The sequence below is a fragment of the Choloepus didactylus genome, chromosome 22 (genome assembly GCF_015220235.1).
Source record: "Choloepus didactylus isolate mChoDid1 chromosome 22, mChoDid1.pri, whole genome shotgun sequence".
Lineage (NCBI taxonomy): Eukaryota > Metazoa > Chordata > Mammalia > Pilosa > Megalonychidae > Choloepus > Choloepus didactylus.
Window position 1 is genome coordinate 19,169,986 of NC_051328.1, and position 18,200 is coordinate 19,188,185.

Sequence of the window (18,200 nt, forward strand, 5' to 3'; positions counted from 1 at the left end):
TATGGATATTATCACATTGCATTGGTTTATGGAATGCATCATGCTCATTATAAGCAATCAAAAATATTAAGTTACCTGTCTTCCTCCTTTACCTTCTGGGCTTAACTGATCTACCAATCATAGATAAATTGTGTTAGTCTATAGCTAGAAAAACCAATTCTAAAGCTTTATTCCAAATGATGTTCTTAAAATAACGTGCACTTCCTTTCAATGAACTTTTAGTCAAGCAATGCATTTAAACAATGCCTTTTTCAATATAGGCCTTATGAAATTTCTCTGGAATCTAATAAACCTGGGACATATGGGTGTTTGCCTCTGTTCTAGGAGCATAGACTTACAGATGAATTTAAAATTTGCATTTTAGGTAGTCCCACAAATGGGAAATATGGAAGTAATTTATTAAAGACAGTTGATCACTGAGAGAGTATATGCTTTAAATTCAAGATTTTAAATTTTTGTTTCTTTGTTTACATAGAAGTATTGCTGATCCAGCATTTGTTATGCCATTTGATTATCCGGAGACCGCCGACTGATATTACATGAAGCACTTGACAATGCAAGTAAAAAATAATCTGATTTTTTTTCAAAATTTGTCGATAATAAATGAGTTTTGGAATTTAAATCAAAGCAATGGATTTCTCACAGTACATTATTGATAAGTCACACTTATTCTAACAATATTTTCAAAGGAGAATGTATTATTTACTGCCTCAACTAATAAAAACCCCAGCATAAATGAAAGTGTTGCACAAAAAAAAAAAAAAAAAAATACAGACCGGAGGAATTTGGGGAGAGGAACTATGTGACATGATTTCTTCCACAAATTACTGAAAAATTATTTTGTTTGCTTGCTTACTTTAATAAAATTTTCTTATAATGACCTAGGTTCTATAGCCAAACACTAAAGTATAGAAAACTATTCCATTTGGGTTTCTGTACATATAACTGACCTGAGTAATGCAATATGAGAAAGTTACAGGTTACTGTTCACAGTAATGGAGTTACATGAGCCCAGGACTACTAATTATTACTAAGAGGGGTGTGTGTGTTGAAGTTTCCAGTAGTAATTGTGGATTTGTCTATTTCTACTCTCAGATGTATTCAGTTTTGCTTCATGTATTTTTAGGGTTTGTGTATTTTGGGGTATATACACACTTTGGATCATTATATCTTCCTTGTAGATTAATTCTATTACTATCATATATTGTCTCTCCATCTCTAGTAATTTTTTTTGCTCTGAAGATTACTTTATTATTTATTATTGGATATTAATATATTCATCCCTATTTTTAAAAAATTTATCTTTGCATGTTATATATGTTTCCAGGCTTTTACTTTCAGCTTTCCTATGTCATTGAATTTGGGGTGATTTTCTTATAAGCAGAAGATAGTTGGGTCATGTTTTGTCAGCCCCTCAGTCTCTTTTTTTGATTGGTATATTTAGATCATTTACATTTAAAGTAATTATTGATATGCTACCACTCATGCCTGCCAATTTTTTTTTTTTTTTTGTCATTTTGTTTACTGTTTGTTTCCTCTAGTTCTCGTTCTTGGGTTATTCATTTCTCACCTATATGTGTATTTCTTGGGAATATATACATATGTAATTTATCATGGTCTACCTGTCTGGCACAGTACCTTTTCAAGTGAAGTATGAAACCCTCACTTACATTTAGATTCCTTTACCTTCCCCAGTTTAAATATCATTGTCTTAAATATCAGATGGTGTTATAATTTTTGCTTCAATTATCAAATATTATGTATAAACCCCTAAGAAAATGCATAGTCTATATTGTGTACACATAGTTTTGCTCTTTCTATTGGTCCTTCTTACATCCTAATGCTCTAAATTATTTCTTTTATTATTTTCTTTCCATTTGAAGAACTTCTTTAATCTGTAAGGGTAGGTTTGCTAACATCAAATTCTTCTCATTTTCTCCATTAATTTTTTTTATTTCCCAGTCATTCCTGAAGAATAGTTTCATTGGGTATAGAATTTGTGTTTGGCAATTTTTTTTTTTCCTTTTACCACTTGTAAAAAATGGTGTCACTTCCATCTGGCCTCCTCTTTTGAGATGAGAAATTTACTGACATTGGAATTAGTGTTCCCTATAGGTAACATGTTGGTTCTTTCTGCCTGTTTCCAAGGTTTTTAATTTGTCTTTAATTTTCCACAGTTTATGGCGTATCTTAGTATGGTTTCTTTAGGTTAATCTGATTTGGGGTTCTCTCAGTTTGGATTTATAGGTTTGTGTGTTTACCAAATATAGAAAATTTTCAGACATTATTTCTTCAAATATCCTTTCAGCTCTAATCAGCCCTACTCTCTTTTTCTTTTCCACTTGGTACTCTGATAGTAGGAATGTTGGATCTTTTGCTATTTGTTCTACAGACCCTTGGTGCTTTGTTAACTGTTTTTTTTTTGTTTTTTTTTTTTCCAGCCTATTTCCTGTCTGTTGCTCAGATTAGATAAATTATATTGATCTGACCTCTAGTTCACTGATGCTTCAATATGTCCTCTCCTCTCTACTAGTGAGCTTATCCTGCTGTGAGATTTTTTCATTTCAGTTATTGTGTTTTTAAGTTCTTTAACTTACATTTGCTTTTTACTCATAACTTCTATTTGTTTGCTGATAGTTTCTATTTTTTTGTTTGTTTCAAGAGAATTTGTAATTGATTGTCAAAACATTTTCATGATGGTTGTTCAAAAATTCTTATCAGATAATACCAACATTTGATTCCTCAGGGTGTTGGCATCATTTTATTGTCTTTTCTCATTCAAGTTGTGATTATCTTGATCTTGGCATGACATGATTTTGACTGTATCCTGGACATTTTTCCAATTATCTTTGAGACTTCGGGTGCTATTTCAATCTTTTCATTTTGTAGGCAGTCGCCCTGCTTAAATATAGCAGGCAAGTCTTGGCCTGCTTTTGTAGGCTGTGGTTCCAATGACAGTTTAATTTTCAAGGCCTTTATGGTGTAATTGTGGTGCACTTGGTTTTTCTGGTTCCAGAGTTCCCATTGGTCTCTGCTGGTGCTGCATTGAGGAAGAAGGCATTTCCCCATGCTGGGCTACTGAGTGCCTTTCCATGGAATATCCCTAGTACTCCCCCAGCTGCCATATTTTCTTTGGAGGGAAGGGAAGTCTCATGCACACAGGGTGGAAGAATATCTCCAGGTAGAACACTTGTTGCTTGGCTCCTCTGCTGGTTCTGTCCCATGCACCCCAATGCCTCTGGGCAGGGGAGGGGTATTCCATCCCTAGTCAAGTGCTGTGACTGGGTTTCTCCCACCTATTCTGCCCACCAACCCAGGTGGCTCCCAGTGGGAGAAAGGAGTCTCAGGAGTCTCAGGTCTGTAGGACCTGGGGGTGGAGGTGGGGGTAAAGAGACTGCTTAGGCCAAGTCACTTGTGACTAGATGTCTTCTGCTTGTCTCTTCACCCCTACCTCCATGTCTCTGGCTGGGGGAGAAGAGTCTTGATCCTGTGATGATGGATAGGCTTACCAGACTGGGTGAATGGGTCCCTCCTGCTGATTCTGCTCCCTCTCCCTGGTGCCTCTGAATGGACAGGAGAGTTTTGAGCCATGGAAACAGAGAAGCTTGCCAGACCAGACCCCTTGTGGTAGGTGGTCCCTTTTGTCAGTTCTACCCTCCTGCCTCAGTATTTCTAGAAGGGGAGGGGAATTTAAGGCCTGGCAAGGAAGGACAGTGCTTTGCCCTGGATGCTTAATAGCAAAGCTTCAATAGATCCCCCTTGGTGGTAGTGTCAGCTTGCTTGATGTTGTCATGGGATGCCCCTTCCATCTGGAGTAGGAATGAACTGACCCAGGTCACTATCTGTGGATAGGTTGAGGATTGGGGAATGCCAGGTCTGGGTGGCTGTTTGTGGGTAGGGGGGATTAGACTTCCTGTTGCTCAGCTATTATTCCAGCCCCAGGTCCCAAACTAGCTCACCTTCTTACCAGCTTTCAGAGCTCTCCTTTGATTGTCTCCAGCCTACCAGGGCTTATGCTATGCTGAGCACTGAGGAGCAGGGGAAAACAGGTCTAGGCCATCTTATCTCAACTGGAATTCCCTAAAATATCCATTTTCCTTCTTAAATAAATCAAAGAAGGATCTTATTTTTACTAGTGGGAGAAACTGAGGTACAGAAATGTGTGCTATTTGTTCAAATTCATGTAGTGAGCAAGTAGCAGTAGAGCTATTAAACTTGATCTATGAGTACCAAAGAACAAGTTCTTTCTTCCCACTTCCTATCTTTCTTTGCATGCGGAACCAGCATAAGAAATACAACAATGACAAAGAAGACAAATTCTAAGAACTATTTTGTGCCTAATATCATTTCTTCAGAAAATGAATCTGTTTAATTAAACAGGTTCAGTAAATTATGTGATGGCAAACACAGAGGCAAAGATAAATGTAAAACAAATACTTTCTGGAAAATCCCACACAAAGGCAGTGAGGATAACTGCAGCACATAATGTTCTCATTAAAGGGAAACAACATTTTGAAGGGCAGGTATTGCCTTGGCAAAATGACTGGCTCAATTCTGTTGCTGGTTCTCTGGGCTTCCTGTCCAAACCTGACATCAGAAAGAATAGCATCAAAAACAGGAGAGGCCCCCCCTACGTGGGTTCAGACACCCAGGGAAGTGAATCTCCCTGGCAACGTGGAATATGACTCCCGGGGAGGAATGCAGACCCGGCATCGTGGGATGGAGAACATCTTCTTGACCAAAAGGGGGATGTGAAAGGAAATGAAATAAGCTTCAGTGGCAGAGAGATTCCAAAACGAGCCGAGAGATCACTCTGGTGGGCACTCTTACGCACACTTTAGACAACCCTTTTTAGGTTCTAAAGAATTGGGGTAGCTGGTGGTGGATACCTGAAACTATTAAACTACAACCCAGAACCCATGAATCTCGAAGACAGTTGTATAAAAATGTAGCTTATGAGGGGTGACAGTGGGATTGGGAATGCCATAAGGACCAAACTCCACTTTGTCTAGTTTATGGATGGATGTGTAGAAAAGTAGGGGAAGCAAACAAACAGACAAAGGTACCCAGTGTTCTTTTTTACTTCAATTGCTCTTTTTCACTCTAATTATTATTCTTGTTATTTTTGTGTGTGTGCTAATGAAGGTGTCAGGGATTGATTTAGGTGATGAATGTACAACTATGTAATGGTACTGTAAACAATCGAAAGTACAATTTGTTTTGTATGACTGCGTGGTATGTGAATATATCTCAATAAAATGATGATAAAAAAAAAACAAAAACAGGAGAGGCATATTAAAGCTTGGGAGTTTTTCAGGGAGCAAGGAGAGTTGAGTTGATTTTAGACTGACTGTACAGTTTGGGATGAGAAAAAAATGGCAAACTCCTTCTCTTTGTCTTTCTCTGCTAGACTATTTCACATGCAGGCAGGAGGGCAGTCTGGAACTGAAAACACCAGCAATAATTACTGAGGAGACACTCTGTAGGATATGATTTGTTTTGTTTTCTTGTCTTCAAATACCAAAGGCAAACAATGAAGTGTTTATCACAAGTGAAGGTTCATCCCTCACTCCTTTTCATGTTGATGCATTCATGCCTAAGTAAAAGAGATAATCCAGGCTATTGAGTAAACATAAATGAGTCCTAAATACAGATCCCAGAGAAATGGAGAGAGGAGGGAGACTGGAAAGACTTGAGGTGGGCCAATACAGTTTGGGAGGGATATTCAGATTTTTTCTTGTCGTGGTGTGTGAGATATAAAATGTAAAACAATTTTGTGTTTCTTTAGTTTTTTTTTCCCCTCTTAATGAAAAGAAAATTTTATAAAGTGACATGGAGATATTGACTTGTGGTGTTTTGTCTTGGTGGCTTTCTAGGACAGGATGGGTGTTTGCCACTGTGACAGGACGCACTGAGAAAGTGTTTCTTTCCTAAAATCAGGGTTTGAGATAAACTTCTAAAACAAGGCAAATGTATCTAATAGTGCTTTTGCTCCAAGGCAATTATCTGTCTAGTGCAACAAACATGAATTTTGGGAAGGAAAGTGGATAAGAGCATCTAATATTTATTAAACACTTACTGTGTACTAAACACTGCATAAGATACTGTATCTAAAATATTTTTCTCAATTGTCACTGCAATAAAATTATCTAAGTATCTAAGGAGCAAAGAGATTTTATAACTTGCCTAAGGTAATATAGCTAGTAAGTGGTCAAGCTAAGATGTGAATATTTTTCATTCAATATTTTTATCAATAAACTATTTTGGATTGTCAGTAGATCTTGATACATGTATATATAATTAAAATATTTCTTTCACTTAATGTTTAGACAAACTCCAAATTACTTTTATTGCAAAAATCTCAGAACCTTTAGTATGTCAGTATGTATTACATATATCAGAAGGGGAGAACAATAAGAAAAACTTCTAGAAATATCTAACTTTGGGAAATTTTTCTTCAGAAGCACCTGGGGTTGCAGGAATCAAATCCTGGAGTTCCAGGGGACAAGCTATGGGAAATGCTAGTCTGGATGATTAGTATTAGGAGTCTCAGACATCAATTCCAGTGCACCAAACTATTTCCTTTCTGAAAGTGTTTTCATAATTTTAGGGTTTTTAAAACACATTCTCTTTTTCTTTTTTGCAGATTTCCATAGAAAGCAGAAAAACAATTTATTATTTCCAAAGATGGCAGAAATAAGAAATTCATTCTGAAAATACAGTTTGGTGTAATTCTATCGTGTTGGGACATATCCTCCCTCTGAACATGCTGTCGTATTGAGTGCCCCACTGGCATCTTAGACACTTGAGAATCTTTGAACAGTTTGGGCGATGTAATGAAGTAAGCCATGAAAAATTTGAAGAAAGTACTAGAAGGACATCAGTACCTTGACCCATTCTACCGTTTCCCTTCTCGCAGTTTGTGGTTATCTACCAGCCCCTCCATGGCTTTGCACTCATCTAAGATACGTTGAGATCACACAGGACATTTATCTATTTCAGTTCATTGACTATCATACTTGACAAAGCACTAATCTGAGAAGAAAGTGGCAGCGGCGGTGTGGTGTTTTTCATGAAAAAAAGAAATATGTATAAATAATATATATTTTAAAAGCATGCAAAAACGGGATTTAAAGAAGAGAAAGAAATAGATACAGGTCACATAACTTGAGACAAAAATTTAGTTAAGCCTACTGCTGTGTTCTTTAAATGCAACATTTCAGAAATTTCAATTATATATTGTTTCTTTTTTTCTCTCTGCTTGCCTCCTCCCCAACACACATACACACATTGTCTTCATTCTTAGGGAGGGTTGATTCTTGCTATCACAGGTGAGGTCACTCTGAAACTAGAGCAGGGATTTATTTATAATTGTGGAGCTTGTAATTTCCTCTCACAGTCCATAACCTTTTAACCTATATGTCTTAACAATGGAATTGTAGACCACATATTTCCTAATTTAATTATAAGCTCAATATTGTCGTAAGAACTGCTACTGCACATAGAAAGAGCGCATTCTTATCAGTATAACAATTCATAAATTGAGCAAAACCAAGTAAAAGCATATTTCCAAAGTATTTGAGGGGCACTGGGAAGTTATAGTCAAAACAAAAAAAAACCACGAAAGGGAAATTGAAGTTGTCAGGCAAGTTCTGTTCTAGCGGCTTATTGGAACATCCAGATAGCAGGAAACTTGTTCAAAGCTGATTGGTCAGAGCTGAGGTTTCTCTTTTCTCATGCTATTTTTTACATAAACTTGAAGTTTTGTTCTCCAAGCTGCACATGCCTGAAGACTGATTATATCAATACAAGACATTCATTTTTGTGCACCTTCCTTCCCAGGAAACTTTTGTAAGTCAATTTAGAGATCCTCCCATGATACCATATGAAATATTTAACACTAACTCGTGTATTGTCTCATAAATTTTATCTATATTAACAACAATAATAAAAATACTAGAAACTACCAATTATTAAACTTACTAGGTATCATTCCTGGGTAAGTATTTTATTAAACATATCTGTAACCCTTAAGAAAACCTGGAAAAGTAATTATTATCACTCTGAATGCCTAAAATATGAAAGATTGATAGGATAAGTGAACTGATATGAAAAATCAAAGTAACAAGGGCCAAACCCAGGTCTAATACCAAGTCTGGCCCTTTCATACTAACCCAAACAGCCACCCTCATGTCTTGCTCATCTCCAGCTGCATTGTTTGCTGAAAATAGGCAATGACTGGTGTCAAGTTCTTCATCTGCATTCATCTGCCTTGTCTCAATGTCCAGACTAGGGCTATAGTTAGCAGAGTTAGTTGAACAATTTTATGAATATTAGTTTTACTTAAATTGTGTATTTTTATAATTAAGCATGAGGCCCCTTGATAAATTTAACACCACCTCTCTTGATAAAGCCTAACACATTATGTTACTAAAGGTTAATCCATTACAATAAAGCAGTCAAACAGGAAGTATTTATTGGGAATACCTGCTTGTAATTCCACTAGTCTCCTTTGAGGGCGTGTTTTTGTTCTGGTGCTGCACTGGGTGTGAGGATGTGCCTGCTCCTACTGAGCTCACAGACAATAGCAGAGTGCTATTTCAAACACAAGCTGGACCAAGGTTACAGCCTTGGTGGAGAACTATTTATACTTGGAAAGATGCTTTATAAACATTAAGCCAAGAGTGACAACTTGGAAATTTTTTACATCTTCCCATCAGAGCTAAATCAGATTGCATCGATCATGTGGTTTGACTTCTTACACACACAATAGTGTCTGCAGCCCAGAAAAGGGAGAGAACTTGCTTGTGCAAACACTGTGATCCAGTAGTCAAGGCAGAGCTCCAGACACCTCTCTAGTGTGACAACTGCTCTTTCAGAGTGTCATTGGACTCAGAGGAGGAGGTACTTATACTGTGGTCAAGTAGTGTAAGTAGTAAGACAGAGTAGCTAGGGCAAGACCCAGAGAGAGGAGACAGTGCCAGGGGATGCAGATAGGGTCCTGTTTTTAAACTTCAGAGTTTGTTTCAAAACTCACCATCCTGATTTGCTTTTCATACCCTTTGTCTTTCCATTTTGCATTCAACCTGAAATCAAACGAATTATGACAAAACTCTTTTGCTTTGCTTTCCTTCTCCTCCATTCTTTTCTCTTCTGATCTTCTTTTTTCCATCCTCCCTCTTTCCCTCTTTATATATATTTAAAAACAATCACCACCACCAATATAGAAAGATAGAAGAGTAGGATTTGAAGAGAGAAAGTAGGGATTTGAAGGTTTTAACTTCTTACTCTGCAGACTTCTGTTTTTTTTTAAACATAAGAGTTAAAATTATATTTACCAAGAAAAAGAATCATGATACTGCTACACCTACACTATTGGTCATCAGGAACATCATTTAAATGCTACAATAGTCAATTTACACATCTGCTAAATGGGATGAGTAATTCGCATCTGGCATGCCGTAGGTGCTCACTACACATCCATTGAGTTGAGTTTCACACGGAGCGAACAGGTAATGGAGGATGGCCATAGGTTTATAAAAGCCATAGTTTATTCATAATGACTGTAATAGAAATATTAACTTATAACTTTTATATAAGAACATCAGAGGTACTATGGAAGGGCAAATAGGGTTTTTATTTGGGGAACATTTTGATGTATATCAGCCATTGTCTTATAGTCCATTGGAGCAAGAAAAAAAAATCTTTATTTATGGTAAGGTCCTCCTGTTAAAAAGGAAAAAATAAAATACATCCAGAGCTATCTGCTACATTGCTCAAGATCAAGAATTTACTCAGTGGTAAAACTAAAACAGATTAGAAAGCATGCTACCATGACCTCCTGAACCAGAATTGGAATATTAATTATAATAATAATTAATAGCTAATATTTACTGAACACTAACAATAGACCAAGCACTGTCTTAGGTGATGTTTGTTTAAAAACTCATTTAATATTTATAAAACTTTACAAAATACATACTCTTGTTCTCATATTACTGAACACTCAATAATCTCAACATTCTTCCTCGCTGGATTTTTCTAATTGCTTCCAGGTTTTAAACTAAATATATGCTGACATTTTTCAGTTAGGATATGTGAAAATTAGTAATTATATTTTTAATTTTTGTTTAAAAACTGTTTTTTGTGGTCAACTAACTCTGTTATAAACACATCTTCCATTAGCACAATTTACTTCTAATTACATAATAATATGCAATATTTGCTGCAAGCTCTGTGGGTCTAGGATAAATGGATTTTCTTAAATATAGGCAGACAAAAGAGAGGAATTGGAGCACTTGCCATTTGTATTATTGAGCTCTAAAACAATTTTAGCATGCTGAACAGAGTTCCTTTGGAAAATTAATTTCAAATGGGAAAGGCATTCTGCCTTTGGTTACATGACTGGTTATTTTCAAATGTATGTGGGATTGCTGCCATTCACAATAATTACCTGTCAAAGGTTTCTGCCTTACTCTATATTCCGTTTTTTTGTCATCAAGATATGCCTATTATTATTTTTAACATAATATTCCTGTCTTTATTTATGTATACAAGACATGCAATCTGGAAAACGCATTGACTAAAGAGCTCTCTAAATGGACAAATTTGTCTGTGTTACTATCAAATCATGTCACATTTTATTTACAGGGATAATAGGACATGGATGGATGCCTGTTTCAGTAAACAGTACATTATATTTCAATATGGTTATTGGCGGTGAAGATGTTAATGGGTAGCATAACAATGGAAATTTTACATGACTCGGGAAATCTACGTGACATGAAGAAAAGTTAATTTCAGCCCTGCCTCATTAATCAGATCTGCTGCCAGCTGAAAATTGTCACCTAAGTATATTGTTCTTTCTGCTGTGCTTTACTGATGAAGATACTGACATACAAAACAGAAGTAATTGGGCTTGGTGTTAGGAGGAGGGGCAAATAGAAAGGACAGAAATGGATGCATTTATATCTGACCTTTTGGAAGAATTGCCCAAGGCACCTTGCAGTGCTACCTGTCATAATTAATTGTGACTGCAGATTTGAGACTGTTTAAATAGTCTTGCATATGAACTGTGGGGAGCTGAAATGATCTAGAATAGTTTGTACATGCAGGCCTCCACATGCCATTCAACACATGGGGTCTATGTACAGCTGGGGTGTGAAAATGAATATGGGGTGGATAGGATGTATAATCACTTCAAAGCCTTTACAGGTACAAAATGTCATTAAAGGACTGAAGGGGAAAAGGGGCTGTAGCTACATTGATGGGGCAGTTACACAGAGCACTTTCATACTCATTGTTTCCATTGAAATTTTTGTTTACCTCAAAATGGGGAGGTAAATATTATTACCTGCATTTTATAAATGGGTTACAACTTGCAGAGAGGGTAAGTCACACTTCTTGCATCGTATTACTGGTATTTGCAGAAAGATGAATTCAGGTCTTTCGACTCTGAAACCCCTATTGTTTGCAATGGAGAGTTTTTAAATAACTTTATTGAGGTATAATTTTCATATAATAAAATTCACACATTGCAAGTGTACAGTTCAACGCGTTTTGGAAAATTTATGGATGTTATAAACACCACAACAATCAAACTTTAAAACATTTCCATCAACTCAAAAAGTTTCTTTGCAATCAGTCTCTCCACAAGCCTTGGACTCAGACAAAAATGATCTGACTTCTGTCCCTAGACAAAGGCCTGTCATGTGAATGGAATCATAGTGTACGTAGTCTTTTCAGCCTTCTTTTACTGAGTACAGTATTTATGTAAATTCACTCATGTTGTTGCATGCATCAATGTTTTATTCCTTTTTATTGCTGATAATTCATTATATGGCTCCATCACAATTTATTTACCCTTGTATCAGCTGATGAGCCTTAGGGTTATTTCAAGTTTTGGGCTAGTATGAATAATTTTTTTCTGAATAGTCATATGTGTGTGTTTGCATGGAGATACATTTTCATTTTTCTTGAGGAAATAGAAAGACTGAATCATGTGATCTGTGTATGGAAGGAAAATTAGGTCATTGATATTTTGTCTAATATAAACTTTAAAAGATATAAATTTCCCTCTAAATCCTGCTTTAGGTGCATAGTTCACATTTTGATAACATGTAGTTATTCTCAATTTGAATTCTTTCCTAATTTAAGTGATTTTTTAATTTACCTATTTTTGTATTTTCCAAATATTTTGGAATTTTCCAGGAGTCACTTTTTTTATTGAGTTTTGATTTATCTATTTTTGGTCAGAAAACATATTCTGTATTACTTAAATCAATTTATATTTAATAAGGGCCGGTCTTATCTAACTAGATTAGGTTCCAGATGTACTTGCAAATATGTATTCTGCTGGTTGGGTGGAACAGTAATGCCATTTCCATCAAAGTGGTGAAAGTGTCGTTCAAGTCTTCTATACCGTTACTGATTTTTTTATCAGTAAGGGTCCATCAGTTGCTGAGAGAGGAATGTTGAAATCTCAAACTGTAATGACATGTTTTTCTATTTCTCCCTTCAGTTCTGTTATTTTGTGCTCTGTGTGTTTTGAAGCTCTGTTATGATATGTACACTTTTAGGGTTATTATTTCTTCCTGAATTGACCTCTTACCACTATGAATTGTTCCTCTTTATACCTGACACCTAATAGCTTAAACCTTAAACCTAATTCATTGTTCTGAAGTCTACTTTTTCTGACAACCATCTGAGCTTTCTTATCATTGGTGTATTCCTGGTTTATCTTTTTCCTACTTTTCATTTAGCTTAACTACTTTTAACATAGCTGTGTCTTCATATTTAGTTCACTTCTTACAGAAGCATATATTTAGGTAGCTGTATGGTTCCGTATGGTAGCAATTAGCAATTTGTGACTTGAAATTTAAATGAACTGTAATTAAATAAAGTTAAAGATTCATTTCCTCTGTCATACTAGACAGGTTTTAAGTACTCATTAGCCACAGGTGGTTGGTTGCTGCTGTAACTCAAAGATATAGAATAGTCTCATCATCACAGAAAGTTCTTTTGGATAGAACTGTTTAGACAATTTTCATTAAATGAATTTACAAATATTGGTTTCAGTTGTCCATTTTGCTATTTGCTTTCTACTTCCCCATCTGTTCTTTGTGTTTTTTTCCCTCTATTTTTTCTATTCTGTTTAATTGGCCATATATGCTTAATTATATTTCCATTATTAGTTATTGTTTGTCTTAATTGCTTCTCTAATATTTTACAATATATGTCTCTGATAAATATAATCAAAAATATCTCCTGGGTTTCTCAAAAAATACAAAAAAGTTAAATTGAAACTAGCATAAAATTATGCAAAAAACATCCTCTTCAGAAAGTCCCTACCAATATGTTTACCTCTGGTTAAGTACATCTGATCAATTAGAAATAAAGCCCTGCTAACACCTACCCCACCCTCATAAGACTAACCTGCCCCTGCTCCAATCAACCAAACCTAGCCAACTTCCTTCTTTCTGTTTATAAAACTACCTGCAAACTCCCCAGCCTCAAAGCTGCTTTCACTTTTCTAAGTGATTGGTTTCCTTGCTGTAGCAATCTTGGTGTCCTGAATAAAATGCTGTAAATTGCAACTCAATCCTGATCTGTCTTTTGACATATTTAACTTATCACAGCCTATCTTCAGATAATAGTATACCATTTAATATATAATGTACGAAACATATCAAATTATATATTTCTATTTCCACCCAACCCCATGTGTGCTGTTGCTGTTATGCATATTACTATTATATACACGATAACCCTCACAATATATTCTTCATGGTTGTTTCTTTAAGCAAAGGATTCTATTTTTTCCAGTAATGTTAATGCATGGCTTGAGTACACCCTTTGGAAGGAGCACAGCACACTCTTATGGAGTAGGTAAATGTCCAAGGGTGTTAGAGCTGCAGAGTGACTTGCTATATGGTATGTTTTGAGAACACAGTCTCAGGCACAATAGAAACTTTCAGCAAATGACAGCATTATTTCTTGCACAGCTCAAGAGGTCCAAAAGAGCAGGGGAAGAGACTCCATTGTGGCTGGTCTCCCACGGGGCCAGCTGCTTGGGGCAGGATCAGTGGATGGCAGTACCACACACCTCACTTTGCATTGGAGAGGAAAGACAAATCATTGCTGCCCCAGGACGGGATATTTATAAAATCCAGTAGGAGGGAACCCTGCCACTGAGAGTCCCTGCCCTGATAAGCAGCTGGGGCTGCTTGTTCTGGCTTTGGATTTAAGATATAGTCAGGCTGTTAATTAGACCTAATGTCTCCCCAGCAGTGGAATGGAAAAATATTGAAACATCTGCACACAATGGAAAAGGGAGAAGGGGTTAGGCGAGGACTGGAAGACGTCTGCAAGGTGTGTCTGTGACTTCCCAGGAGGAGCTGTCTACCTGGAGGCAGACGGACCCCCAAAGGCCTCTGGGCTGCAGGGGCTCCTAGTTGTGCTTGAGGGTGAAGCTACACAAGAGATAACGGCCCATCCTGGCCTGCGGGCTGGCCAGGCTTCTGAGGTTGGTCACTTGTTTTCTTAATTGGTTTCAACTCCTCATCTAGATAATGGCTCTCCAGGAAGTCACAGAGGTGAGGGTCAGTGTTGGCAGAACACAGGTGCTGCAGAGCCAGGATGGCCTGGTTCAGGTTCTTCTCCAGGGCCTAGGCAGCGTCTATGCCCTCCATGGTTTCATCCCAGGTTTCAGCCCACTCACCTTGGGACAGCTTCAGCACATCCTAAAAGAGAAAGTGGCCGGCAGATGGTTTTGCATCTTCAAGAGATGCTCGGTACCCTCATGCTTCTCCTTTGCCAACTCACAGAAGTGGTCCATATCATTGCAATCAAAATAGAAGCCCAGAAAGAGGTAGATGTAGGAGGCACACAGTGCCAGTTGACCAAGAGGTTGACAGAGGCCTCCACTTTGCTGGAATAATTCTGATGGCTCTGGGAGCTCATGGCTGGTGGACAATGAGGAGCTAAACATACACACACAAAAATCAGAAACTAATGTTAAGCTTCAGTGGCTGAGAGATTTCAAATGGAGTTGAGACAATGTGTTCGGGAAAGTCATATGGACCACACTCCCCTTTGTCCAGTGTATGGATGGATGAGTAGAAAAATGGGGGCAAAAAAAAAAAAGGCACCCAGTATTCTTTTTTACTTTAATTGTTCTTTTTCACTTTAATTTTTATTCATGTTGTTTTTGTGTGTGTGGTAATGAAAGTGTCCAAAAATTAATTTTGGTGATGAACACACAATTATATAATGGTATTGTGAACAACTGAATGTATGCTTTGTATGACTGCATGGTATGTGAATATATCTCAATAAAATTGAATTTTAAAAAAATGGAGTCAAGAGGTCACTCTGGTAGACATTCTTACACACTATATAGATAACACTTCTTAGGTTTTAATGTATTGGAATAGCTAGAAGTGAATACCTGAAACTACCAAATTCCAACCCAGTAGACTTGACTCTTGAAGATGATTGTGTAACAATGTAGCTTACAAGGGGCCACAGTGCGATTGTGAAAACCTTGTGGATCACACTCCTTTTATCCAGTGTATGGATGGATGAGTAGAAAAATGGGGACAAAAACTAAATGAAAAATGGGGTGGGATGGGGGGATGATTTGGGTGTTCTTTTTTACTTTGACTTCTTATTCTTACTCTGATTCTTTCTGGTATAAGGAAAATGTTCAAAATTAGATTGTGGTGATGAATGCACAACTATATGATGGTACTGTGAACAGTTGATTGTACACCATGAATGACTGTATGGTAAGTGAATATATCTCAATAAAACTGATTAAAAACAAAACAAAACAAAAAACTAATGTTAGCTGGTCTCAGAAGTTGGGAATAGCTGAGAAGAAGGTCCGGAGGTAGCAACTGGAGAGGAATTTGGAGGGTGGTCTGAGGCTGAAGGGGGGAAGAGGATATTTTCTGGGTCTGCTTCATCCAAACACTGTTGAATCAAGATACAGATCTGGAGGATAGCTGAGTGTGCTGTTACCATTTTGTTTTATTGCAGGTCTCTTGGTAACAAATTCTCTCATCTTTTCTTTGAATTTTTTTGTTTGTTTAGCCTTCATTTTAACAGAAATTTTAACCAAAAATATAATTCTATGTTCACTTTAATTTTCTTTCAGCATTTTAAATATGTTCTTTCATTGTCTCCTGGCATGTATAGTTTCTGAAAAGTCTGTATTTTTTCTTTTTTGCTCCTTATAATGTCTCTTTTTTCTTTATACTTATGTGATCTAATCTTAATCTTTAATTTTCAGAAATTTAATTATGAGGTGTCTACCTGTAATCTTCTTTTTTTTAATCCTACTTAGTTTTCTTGAGTTTCTTAGATATGTTTTATATTAGTTTTAATTATAATTGAAAAATTATTGACTATTAGTTCTTCAAATATTTCTTGTTTCTTTGTCTTTCTATAACTGTGTATGTTAGACCATTTTATATTGTCCCACTGGACATTGGTGCTCTTTTAATTTCTTTAACATTTTTCTTACCTCAGTTTAAATTGCTTCTATTGATATTTTTTTCTTATTCATTGATATTTTATTTGCAGTATCTAACCTGTTAAGTCCTTTTAATGAATTTTTCATCTCAGATATTATATTTTTCATTTCTAGAAGTTCTGATTTCCTCTATATCTTCAATACTTCCCTCTTCATATTTATGTTTTCCTTTTTAATTAAGCATATTAGCAAGAACTTTTCAATACTTGGCTGCTATTTCTGCTTTTTAGTTAATTTTTTTTTATCAATAGGCTTCATCTTTTAGAATAGTTTAAATCTACAAAAAAAATAAGCAGATTGAACAGAGTTCCCATATTGTTCCCCCATAAACACAAATACAATTTCCCCTATTATTTTCTATTTTTATTTAAAGCTTTTTGTTTTGAAATATTTTCAAACTTACAGGAAATTTACAAAAATAATGCTTATTCCATACAGAGAACTCCAACATATCTTTATCCCCCCAGATCCACCAATTCTAACATTTTTGCCACATTTGCCCTGTCATTCTCTCTCTCTATCAATCTAGCAATCCATTTCTCTATCCATTTATATGTCTTTCTGTTCATCTATTTATCAATTCATTTTCTGAACACTTCAAAGTAGATTGTATGCATCATGCTCCTTGAACACTTATTACTGCCATGTACATTTCCTAAGAACAGGGACATTCACTTATGTAATCACCTTAAGTGCAGTTATCAAGATCAAGAAATTTAACATTCATATAAAGCATATGCTCTAGATTCCCGTTTTTTTCCCAAATGTCCTAATAATGTCCCTTTGAGCCTTTTCACCTCCCTTGCTGGATCCCGTATAGGATCACTTATTACATTTAATTGACATTGTCTCTTTATTTGCTCATTTATTTTTAAATTTTGGTAATATGCAAAACATAAACTTTCTTATCTCAACTACTTCCAAGCATACCAGTCAGTTGAGATACTCATATTTACCATGTCACAGTCCTCTCTCCCTTCCCATTACTAAATCTTCCCATCTCCCCAGACAGAAACTCTGTAACCATTATGCCTTAACTTCTCATTTCCCCTGTCCTCTGTCCCTGGGAGCCTGTACTCTAATTTCTGTCTGTATGAACTTGTATATTCTCTGATATTTTCTTTGTAGTTCCCATGGGGTTTAAATGTAATATCCTAAATCTATAACACTCTTGTTTGCTTGATACCAACTTAACTTCAGTGGTAGGCACAAACTATGTTCTTGCACCCTCATAATCCAATCTTTATTAGCTCCTGTCACTGGTTGCATGTTTATACATTGAGTCCCAAACCACTGACTTAACATTACATTTTATGCATTTGCCTTTTAGGTCCTGTAGGAACTAAAAAAGTAGAGTTACAAATGAAACAAACAAACAAACAAAAAAAAACAATAGTACTGACATTTGTATTTACCTGTCATTACCCTTGCCAGAGATCCTTATTTCTTCATCAGCTTCAATCTGTTGTCTCTTGCCCTGTCCTTTCAACCTGCAGATCCCTCTTTAGCATCTCCTGTAGGACTGGTCTGCTGGTGATGAAGTCCCTCAACTTTTATTTATCTAGGAATGTCTTAATCTCTCCCCCATATTTGAAAGCTAGTTTTGTCAAATACAGAATTCCTGGTTTGCAGTTTTTGCCTCCATAGGTTCCGATAAGAAATA